This window comes from Neophocaena asiaeorientalis, unplaced genomic scaffold (genome assembly GCF_003031525.2).
Source record: "Neophocaena asiaeorientalis asiaeorientalis breed wild unplaced genomic scaffold, Neophocaena_asiaeorientalis_V1.1 scaffold576, whole genome shotgun sequence".
Lineage (NCBI taxonomy): Eukaryota > Metazoa > Chordata > Mammalia > Artiodactyla > Phocoenidae > Neophocaena > Neophocaena asiaeorientalis.
Genome location: NW_020173973.1, coordinates 577,103 through 587,465, shown reverse-complemented (window position 1 = coordinate 587,465; position 10,363 = coordinate 577,103).

Below are 10,363 nucleotides of genomic sequence, written 5' to 3'. Positions count from 1 at the left end.
GGCGGACGTCCGGGGACAGGGGGTTGGGCGCCGCGAGGCCGTTGCCCTGCAGCGTCCCTCTGGGGTGTGCACCCAGGCCCCCTGTGAGGAGCCTGGTCAAAGAGTGGCAGCGTCCACCCGGAGCCCCCGGCAACCCGGCTCCCCAGCTCAGACGATTTGCTGCGACCAGATCTGCACGACCAACTGAAGAGCCAGCTCCCAGGGTGCCCGGGGCCGTTGGTGGAGCGCGGGAGTCAGATGTGCACCTGGACATCCGTCAGCTGCCGGGAGCCAAGGCCGCAGGCCTGGAACGGGGAGGCCTGGCCTGACTGACAGCAGAGGGGAGAGTGAATATCACTCACTGTTAGCAGAGGAGGGGGTGACCAAATAAAATGTTGTAAACGTGTGTGGAATGTCCTCAAGCCGCCATGTGTGACCACTTGAGTAAAACCCATTTCGTGTCTGTTCGCTGGGTGACCCTGACCAGCAAATGCTGAGGCCCCAGGATCTCAAACTGAGGACATTCGGAGGAAATCTTCCCGTGTCTAAAGTGGAGCCTGGATGGTGTACAGGGTGGGAAGCGGGGCACGTGGCAGTTTGCGGCCTTTGCAAGCAGCCACCTTCCCCAGGGCACTTACGCCGGCTGCCTGGACGTGCTCCTTGCAGCATCCGGTCAGCGGTGGGGGTGATGCGCGGGGCGCCCGGCAGCCCTGCAAGGGTGGGGGGGGGGGACACCTGCGGCTCCCAACACACCCACCCCACAGCTCCACAGAACCTGAGAACCTGCTAACTAGGGCCAGGGCTGAGCACATGCGTGCTCGCATATGTGCACGTATGTGTGTGTGCCTTCTGGGAGCTAACCCCTAACTGCATTTGTGCCACAGACAGATAAAATCTATTTCTAGTAAGCTCCATGTTCAACCAAACTGCTTCATTCCAAGAGGAATACCGCACACTGCTAAAGGTCAAGTTCTCCAGAAGCTGACTTAGAAATGAGCAGACGGACCAGCCTCCTGTGAGTTTCTGAGAGCCCCAGGTGCCAGGTGATGGTACGTTGTCAGCTGTCCACTGGTGGAAAGAGCTTCATGAGAATTTGCTTAAGGTAGGAATGCGTTGCATTCGCAAAGAAGGGAAGTGAATAGGTGATGTCGGGACGGGCAACAAGCACCTTCCTTTCTTAGCAAGAATGGCGTTTTTTCAATGGTGCTTTTTATCAGGTTTTCAGGTTAGAGAAATTATACAGAGGAGTTACCAAACCTCAGATATTATAGGCAGATATTACCCAGAAGGTGAAAAAGCTCTGAATTTCGCCCTCCATCTGGCTCTTACTGCTTGAGAAGTAAACATCAAGAGTGAATCATCTTGTTCCCAATAGTTTCCTCTACGTCTACGCAAACCTCTCCCTCCCGCACTTTCTTCTTTTTCTTCGTGGAAAGTAGGTCATATTGTATAGAAGTTTCTGCAACTTGCTTTTTTAGTTAAGACAGGCTGTGTGGATCTTGCCTGTCTGCACACAGATGTGCTTTACTTGTAACAGCTGCGTGATGTTCCACGGCACAGACGCGCTTGGTTTATTCCACACCCCCTGTTGATGAATGTTTGAGCGCTTCTGCATGTGCCGGAGCATCGCCACAGAACAATGTCCCAGAAGTGGGAATGGGTTCCGGGCCTGTGCTTTTGGCTCTGGGCGGGTACGGCCCTGGAAGAGGTGGCCCCAGCGCCGCTCTCACCAAGCTGCGGTAGACACCAGCATCACTGGGGTTCCCATCTCTCTTCGCCCCAATCTGCTGTCTTTAGTCTTGGAGACAGTGAGCGTCTCTTCTTCACAGAAAGCTTTCTCTTTAGTTCTGAGCCTCAGCCTGACCCACGGACGTAGACGTCAGGTAGCCAGGCCCCTGCTTCTCCAGTCAGCTGCCCCACCTGAATGCAGGTCCTGCTGAAAGTTTACAGATTAACTTCCTTATTCGTGGAAACGGGGACAAGACTCCGCAGAGGTCGTGGGCGGTGTGTCATTGTCACCTGTTTGCATCACCGACCACCGGGCCCTGTAAGAGGCCCTGCTTAGCTTGGGGACGTCACAAAGGATTTAGGGCATCGTTTATACTGAAGTGTGTTCTTTGCAAGATGGAGAGAAAAGGGCCTGTCACTTCCATTATCTTCTCTAAAGGTTTAATGAGCAAAGTGGAGCAGGCACAGGCGGTGGGGGCCCCCACTCGTGACAGCAGTCCCACCTCCCCCTGCCCAGGGGCGTCCCAGACTGAGCCCTGGATAGCAGGCCTCAGCGCCAACGATGACCACAGAGCTGTCACTGGGATCTTGGTTAAAGCTACTTATATCCATTATATTCGACCCCTGACACCGAAGGACCAACAGGGGGAAATAAACTATTGGAATATAATCACAAAATAATGAGGTCAAGTAGCACCAACTTCTCTTCTGGAGATTTAGGACTTTACAAATCCTTATACACTGAATGCTACAGATAGCAAAGTGTAAGAAGCAGCAAGGGAACTCAACACACCCGAAAAACACAAGCTTTCCTGGTTTCAATCATTATAATCATGAATCTAGAATATGCAAAATCTGTGATTTTCAGTCACAACAAAAATAACTGCAATGCATTCAGGTTTAAAGGCACACAATACACTAAACCCCGTCACGACGTGACTCATCACTCTGCAGACTTCCACATGCACGGGCACATGCGTTCTCCCAAACCTCTCAGCCTGCGGTGAAAACCCACGTACCATCTGTTCTGGGCTCTGCAGGAGCCCCATCTCCGTAAGTTTAGTCCCAGTCTCTGTGCGCGCGTGAAACACGCTCATGAATGCTGGACTAGGCGTTTCCGGAAGCAGCCCCGGCCGCCTCCCCGGGGCCTTTGGAAAGGGTTTTGGCTGGCTTCCCTCCCCACCCACAACCGAAGAGAGTCCCTCCTTGTCAGACAGGCTTAAGGCTGGGGGATGGAGAAGCTGAAAGAAGAGGAGGGGGGCGGAGAGCGTTTACTCTTGGGGGGGCAATGGGGCAACTTAACAGAGCAGCGCTGCAGACAGCACATCCGTGCGCAGAGCAGGGGTGCAGGGAAAGGGAGCTCGGGAGTTACTGAACCCACCAGGCGCCCACTGGTACAGAAGGTAGAGAAGGGGCTTCCCTGGTGGCGCAGTGGCTGAGAGTCCACCTGCTGATGCAGGGGACGCGGGTTCGTGCCCCAGTCCGGGAAGATCCCACATGCCACGGAGCAGCTGGGCCCGTGAGCCATGGCCACTGAACCTGCGTGTCCGGAGCCTGTGCTCTGCAACGGGAGAGGCCACAACAGTGAGAGGCCCACATACGGCAAAAAAAAAAAAGAAAGAAAGAAAGAAAGTAGAGAGGGACCCAAGTTACTTAAATTACCTTCGTGGACTTCACTGTGGCTCACGGTCCTCGACCGCAGCAGGTCTGCATTGTGTCTCCTTCTCCATCCCTCCATTTGTCCATCTGTCCGTCCATCTGGCCGTGAGACCATGCAGGGCTTTGCGGACAACAACGCCGAGAGCTCAGGAGGGGAAAGAAGGGTCACAGTGCAGGGCAGAGGCAGTAAGGGGCTTCAAGCCCACAGGCAGGAGAGGCGGCGGGTGGGGACAGCTGTGGCCTGAACAGCAGCCCCACACCCTGTGCCCAACTGGCCACTGCTGAGAAAATCTGTGAGGCCGGAGCCAGGCTCGGTGCTCAAGAACCATGACTGGGTGTCCACTCTGTGACCACCAGCCGGGAAGTTGGAAAGCGCATCCTGGGGCCACCTCTCCTGGCATTCACCTGCTGGCCCGTGCCCTTGCAGCGCTTGGAGCAGGGGTCAAAGCAGACTGTCGGTGATGGCACCGACCCCCACCCCACGTGGCCCCATGCCGCCCCCGGACCTTGGCTCCCAGCCTCGCCGGCCTGACGACAGCCTTGCAACGGCAGAGGGAGGCCACAGCCCAGGAGGGGGCGCCCTTGGCTGAGGCCACGGGGTAAACGGGCCGAGCTGGCCCAGGGCAGCCCCGCCCTCAGCAGCCCGCGGGCCGCGGCATGCCGGTCACTGCAAGCTGCCTAGGCTCTGTTTCAGGTGGGATATCCATAAAGCACCAGCCCCCCTGTGTGCCCAGCCCCTTGCTCTGGTCCCCAGGCCCTGCCCAGGGTGAAAACTCAGCAGGGAATGAGAAAGACAAGTGAGGGGGCCTTGAGCTTCTTCAGAGTCTGTGCGGGGTCACCTTCGGGCAGACCTGAGATCAGATGACGTGAGTGGCCGCTGCCAACCTGCCTCTACAATGTCCCAGCTGCTCCAGAAATGCCAGGGCTCAGGACGCAGGGTGTCACCCTCCTCTGTGGCTTCGGGCAAATTTCTTGAATAATCTGGGCTTCAGCCATCTTCCCTGCAGAACAGGAGCGGGGGAGGAGGGGAGGCGGGGCAGGTTCCCCTAAATGCCCCAGCGCCTCCACCTGCCCCGCCTGCTTCCAGGGCCCTCCCATCCCTGCTCACGCCCCCCGGCCCTGTCCCCACAATGATGAGGCCCCCGTGGAGACCAGTGGGCAGCTTGCCCACCAGACCAGCGAGGGCTAGACCAAGCCCGGCCTGTCCTGCCGGCGACACTCGAGGCTGCCTGGTAACTGAACCTGGGTCAGCGAGAGGGCTGCTGGGAGGCGTCACGTGCCCCCCCCACTGATCCTGAAGGCACCGTGGTGGGCCGTCAAGAGGGTGATCAGGAAAGGAGGACGTTCCCCACGGCACCTGCTCAGTCCCGGGTCAGGGGGCACCTTTAGCCCTCGGAAGCGCAGGGTGACCCTGCGGCAGGCGCCCTCCAGGAGCGGGAGGGCAGGTGACCTCATGTCTCCGTCTGCCCACCCGGGGCTGGGGAAGCATCTCCGAGAATGTTTTCTAAATAATGTTTAAGAGCAAGTTGAAAGGATGCTTGTTTGCAAAATATACCAGAAGAGTGAATGGTGTCCCAGTGGCGTTTGACTGTGATGTCATCTGAGCAAAGTTCCCGATGGGCTGGGACTCACCCAAGCTTCGGCCCCCTCTACGCCCCCTCCGGATGGTGCAGGGGTCCAGGCCATCATGGGGGGGACGGCGTTTGCCCCCCGGCAGCCCCGTTCTGGCCCTTGGCTCTCAGAGGAGCCGGGATAGGACGGGTGCCCAAGTCCACTCCCTCCGTCATCCGGGGACCTCCCCCAGGCCCACCTCCCTCCAGCTGATCAGCAAGGGGCCAACGTAGGGAGCACTTCCTGACAGGCACGTGAGGGGCGCGCTCTGGCTCCTCCCACACGGGACGAGGACCGCTGTGCTCGTGCGCTGATGAGGTTCCCTCCGAGCCGCAGCCTGGGTGTGGGCGGACCGGCAGGCTGGGCCCCGAGCCCACGCCCAGCCTCACGACCTCTGTGGGGACAGACTGTGTCCACTGTGGACGCCCTAGAACCAGCCTGATGCCAGTAAGAGCTAAATAAGTGTCAGCCAGTCCCGACTTCTTCTTGTGGCAGAAACTCCATCTCCCCACAAGGAGCTTCTAAGTAAGAAAAGTATCAACACTTAGAAAACTGACTAACAGAAACAGATAATCAATGGTCAAAAATTATAAAAGACAGAAAGGATGAGGAAAAGGTTACACTCCCCATAAGTAAAATAAAAAGCTGGATGCCGTAATTGCCTATAAAAATGGCACTGTTCCGAGGTTACAGCTGTATTATGTGGTATGACATTACAAACTATATCTAGTGGCTTTATTATACCATAGTATTATCATAATACAATACAACTCATATCATATAGCATGTTATTATTCCATATTTACTCTATAAACCTTAAAGATATCTAACTTTAAAATGTTCATTTCACTTGGCCCAGTAATTCCATTTCTAGGAATTTTTCCAATTTAAGTATTCAGTTGTGTACATGATTTATGTGCAAGAATAGTCATCACGATGTTATTTATGATATCAATGTCAAAGAGAAAGAGTAGAAACATTCAGTCATTCCAGAGTGCTTAGATGTTGCGACTGGACCACAGTGAGGAGACTGAGATGGAAGGCACAGGTGGGAAGCCTCACCAAGTCAGCCAGGAGCCGCTGGGTGCTCTTCAAAGAGGCCAAAATCCTGGGAAGGAAACAGCTGCATAATCTGAGAGGCCATCAGAGGCAGCCCTCAGGGATGGCCAGCCTGCAGTTCCCACCACCGCGCACCCCTGCAGTAATTAACTCGATCAAGCAAACCATTAATAGTGCGACACAAATTGCATGGTCCAGTTACTCACCTAGCAAGGGTATTTAGGGATAAAGTTTACAACAGCCGTGTTTTGATCAAACAAACTGGGGAAAGGAAACGGCCAGCTCATCTCGCACAGGTGGGGTCACTTATAAAGCAGAGACCGGTGTGTCTTCCCTTATGGCTCGGTGTCTCTTCCTGAGATCCAAACTCAAATTTCCACTGGCACATCTGACATCATCCCCTGTACCCCCGCATCTTCTTCCCCTTCACGACGATGAAGGGTCGATTCATCAGGAAGATGTAATAGTCCTAAGTGTGCCAGCACCTGGGGACAGAGCTTCAGACACACGAGGCAATGGACAGAACAGAAGAAACAGACGCATCTATCACCGTAACTGGAGATTTAAACACACTTCCCTGTGACTGATAGAACAAGCCCGCCAAAAAGTCACTGATACAGAAAGTGTGAACATTAACCAAAAATATCACCCAACGTGGCCTAATCAGCATATATAGAACATATACATAGAGAGAACATATACATAACATACAAAACACATCGAGAACACGTGTAAAGAACACACATAGAACGTATCTACATAGACACATGGAACACATATAGAACACGTCAGCCAACAACTGCAGACTGTGTATTTTTCAAGTGCACATGGAATGCTCACCAAATAGACCACGTGAAAGTCTAGACAAACTTCACAGAAATAAAACCATACAGAGCAGGTTCTCTGTACGAAATTAAGCTAGAAGTTGATAACAAAAGTTAACCAGAAAATATTCAGTATTAAAAGTTAAACAACACATGTCTAAATAGATCTGAGAAGAAATCACAAGGGAAATTATAAAATATTTTGAACTGAATGATAACAAAAATACAGTGTATCAAAATTTGTAGGACTGAACTAAAGCAATCTTTGGCGGAAATTTTATAACTTGAAATACAGATAGAAAAAAAAGAAAATTAGGAAAATCAGTGACCTAAGCTTCTACTTCATGAGAAGAACAGATTAGCGTCTTCCTCCCAAATCGGTTTGTCCCCTTACACTTTCAAGCAGAAGCCCTGGAATCACCCCGTCCTCACAGCCAGGTCATCAGGGCGTCTCGTCGGCTCCACCCACCACCTACCCTACCCCATCCCCTCGTTTACTGTCTCATGTTGTGGGTGTTAACCCGCAGCTTCTTAGCTGGTCTCTCTGTGAACCTTCTCCCCCCATATTCTTCCCCAAACCAGCCGCAGGGTGACCTTCCAGAAGCGCAGCTCGGCTCACGCTGTGCCCGCCAGCACCTTCCAGGGCCTTCCCCTCCTTCGGGGGCTCTCGCCGTCACGAACACTCTGGTCCCGTTTTCCGCTGGACTCTAAGTCTCCTGGGACAAATGATGTCTTGGTCACCTCTGCACCCTCCAAACTGAGGTGTCACTGCAGAAAGCAGGCCCCTGTTCACTTGCGCCCTGTTAATCTGCTGGGGGTGGCCGAGGCCGCATGCCGCCTACAGAAGTGTGTAGGGATCTGGCCCAAGTTAGAAGTCACCCCGCTCTGCCCATGTCATCAGGACTTGTAAACCCAGGAGGCAGATACTTTGGGACAAACGGGCCAAGGGGCTCCTACCCCTTCTATTTCCAGTGAAGGGCAACGTCCAAAGGATTCCTAGACGTTGACCTGCTAGCTTTCTCTCTGCTTGGAAGTAGAAAACCTTAACTCAGTCACAGAATTCCTAGAGATTGGCCCTATTAGATCTTTCCAGGGAATAAAGATCCGGGGGACTCTTAAGCCAGTTCCTTATAAATCTGTCAAAGTCACAGCACACACGGCACTGCTTGTCTGCACACAGTGGTGAGTAGATGAGGCACCTGAAGGCTTTGAAGGGCCAGAGTAGGGGCGGCCTGGCTGGAGGGGGGGAACGGAACCCTGAGGACTCGCCCTGGGGGCCGGGCTTGATCACCGCCTCTGCTTCTGCGTCCATGGAGTTCTGGGGCGGCGTCTCAGTTCATCTACAGGCGCCCCATCGGCCTTGGTCTCTCTGGCCCTGGACAAGTTGGTAAAAAAGATGCACTTTAACTGAGCATCATTTAAAATGAGGTGGAACATTCCCAGTTCGGCAGACTCTATATTTTAAAAGACGTCAACCAGAACCTAATAAATCTAATGGCGTAATTCCAAACAAAAGGCCAGAGGGACACCACTCCTGCCAGGCTGGACAAAACAAATCTGACGCTCGCCTGCAAGAGTAAGTGCACGAAAGACTGGGACGCGGCTCCAGTTTGCAGACAAAGGAGCCAGATAATCAAGGGCGACGCACTTAGGTTAACAGCAGAGCTGCGTGAACGCTGTTTCCAGTGTTGACGGCTGAGTCACCCACCGCGCTCCTCTCCTCCCACCCCAGCGGTCGGGGCAGGATGCGGCCGCCTGAAACCTGCTCATCGGGGAGAACTCGCCCCAGAAATCAGCAAGCCCCACCCATCTCCCGCCGCCCGGTGACCCCTCCCTGCCCTGGGCCAGCCCGGGAGCCCCGGCGCCCCAGTCCCTCCGCGCCTGCACCCCAAGCCTCCAGGCCCTGACCCGCTTCCCAGGCCCAGCCCCTCCGCAGTCCTTCTCGAAGTGCCCTCCACCAGCACCTGTCAAGAGCCCACATCATCCACGATATTTGCAAAAAGATCCTAGGTTTGGGATTGGAAAACGTGACCTCCACAATATTTACATGGCTTATTTTGCAAGGAACTTCTCTAAACTTTCAGCGATGTAACGATGGTGTGGAAATACGCAGGTGCTCACCGTGCCCACGTCCTGGTCCCCGGCCCCAGGTCCACCTGCACCTCCGTCCTGTTCCCTGGGGGCGGCCCGGGGCTGTGCGGGAGGCGCCAAGGGCCCCCGGGAGGGCCTGCACCTCAGGCCCCTCGGAAGGCTCAGCCGAGGGCAGCAACTGGCCCTGCTGGGGGCTGACCCACTAAGTAACGCGGCCCGTTTGCATTTTATAAGCGAAGGGCCAGGGACAGAAATGCACACGGTAACAAGGGTTTGAGGAGAGGAACTTAGAGGAAAAGCCATTTCCAATAAACCTCTCAACCCGCCATCCACCTTCACCACCATCAACTCAGCCCCTGTGACTTTGATGGGGACCCAGGGACACAGACGTGCCCAGGGACCCGCCACTGTCTGCCCCCTGCCCTCCGAGCTGCTCCAGGAGGTTGGGGATAAAAGGACATTAGCACTGCACACACACAGACCCAACAGACATCACTGCTGTGGCGATAATGCGTAAAGCCAGGAACAAATGGTTTTACTCACAAATAAACTTTCTTTCCCCTCAAAGACTAGGACCGAGCAGGCCTCCAGGGAGCCAGTAACTAAAGGAGCAGCACAGACCGGCTGGGCCTGCTCTGGGTCGTGCCCCAGCCTGAACAGCCGGCGGCCTGGAGCTCGGAGGGGAATGAGGCGCTGAGCTGGAGACGGCAGCCAGGGTCCTTGCTGGAGGGAAGCAGAGAGGCCGGGCTGCCCCCAGATGGAGACTGGGCCACCCTGTGGGCCGAGGGGGCATGTCCATCAGAGCAGCTCTGAAGCCACAAGGACCAGACTGGAGCCCCGGCCTCCCCCTCAGAGGCTACGCTGCTCGGGGCACATGACTTGGGCTCCCAGAGTCACGGCAATGGGGGAAACCCTGCCTCCTCTGTGGGAGCAGCAAGTGTTCAAATGGAGGGACCGGCACATCGCGGGGCCCAGTGCACATTGACTCCGTGCTACCCCTCATGGCCACTCAGACTTCAACACAGAGAAGCTACAGAGGAAAAGATAAAAGTGCTTCAGTGATGAAACTGTAGCTGACAACTCAGGAAAGAACAGCCATCATCGCCCTTAGATGTGCACAAGACAATGTCCCATGGTTGAAGGAAACGATCACCCGCCTAGGGACCTCCAAGCCACCGTGGGATCCACCTGTGTGAGTCCGCTCAGGACAGTGGGTGACAGACCACAGAAAGGCGTTTCCCGAGTTCTGGAGGCTGGAAGGCCAAGGCCAAGGCCCAGCAGACTCAGCATGTAGTGGGCCTCTTCCTGGTTCACAGATGCGACCTCACGGAGGGTGGCGGGTGAGGGACAGGGGTCTCTCTGGGGTCTCTTCCTATAGGAGCTCTAAGCCCATCATGGGGGCTCCACTCTCC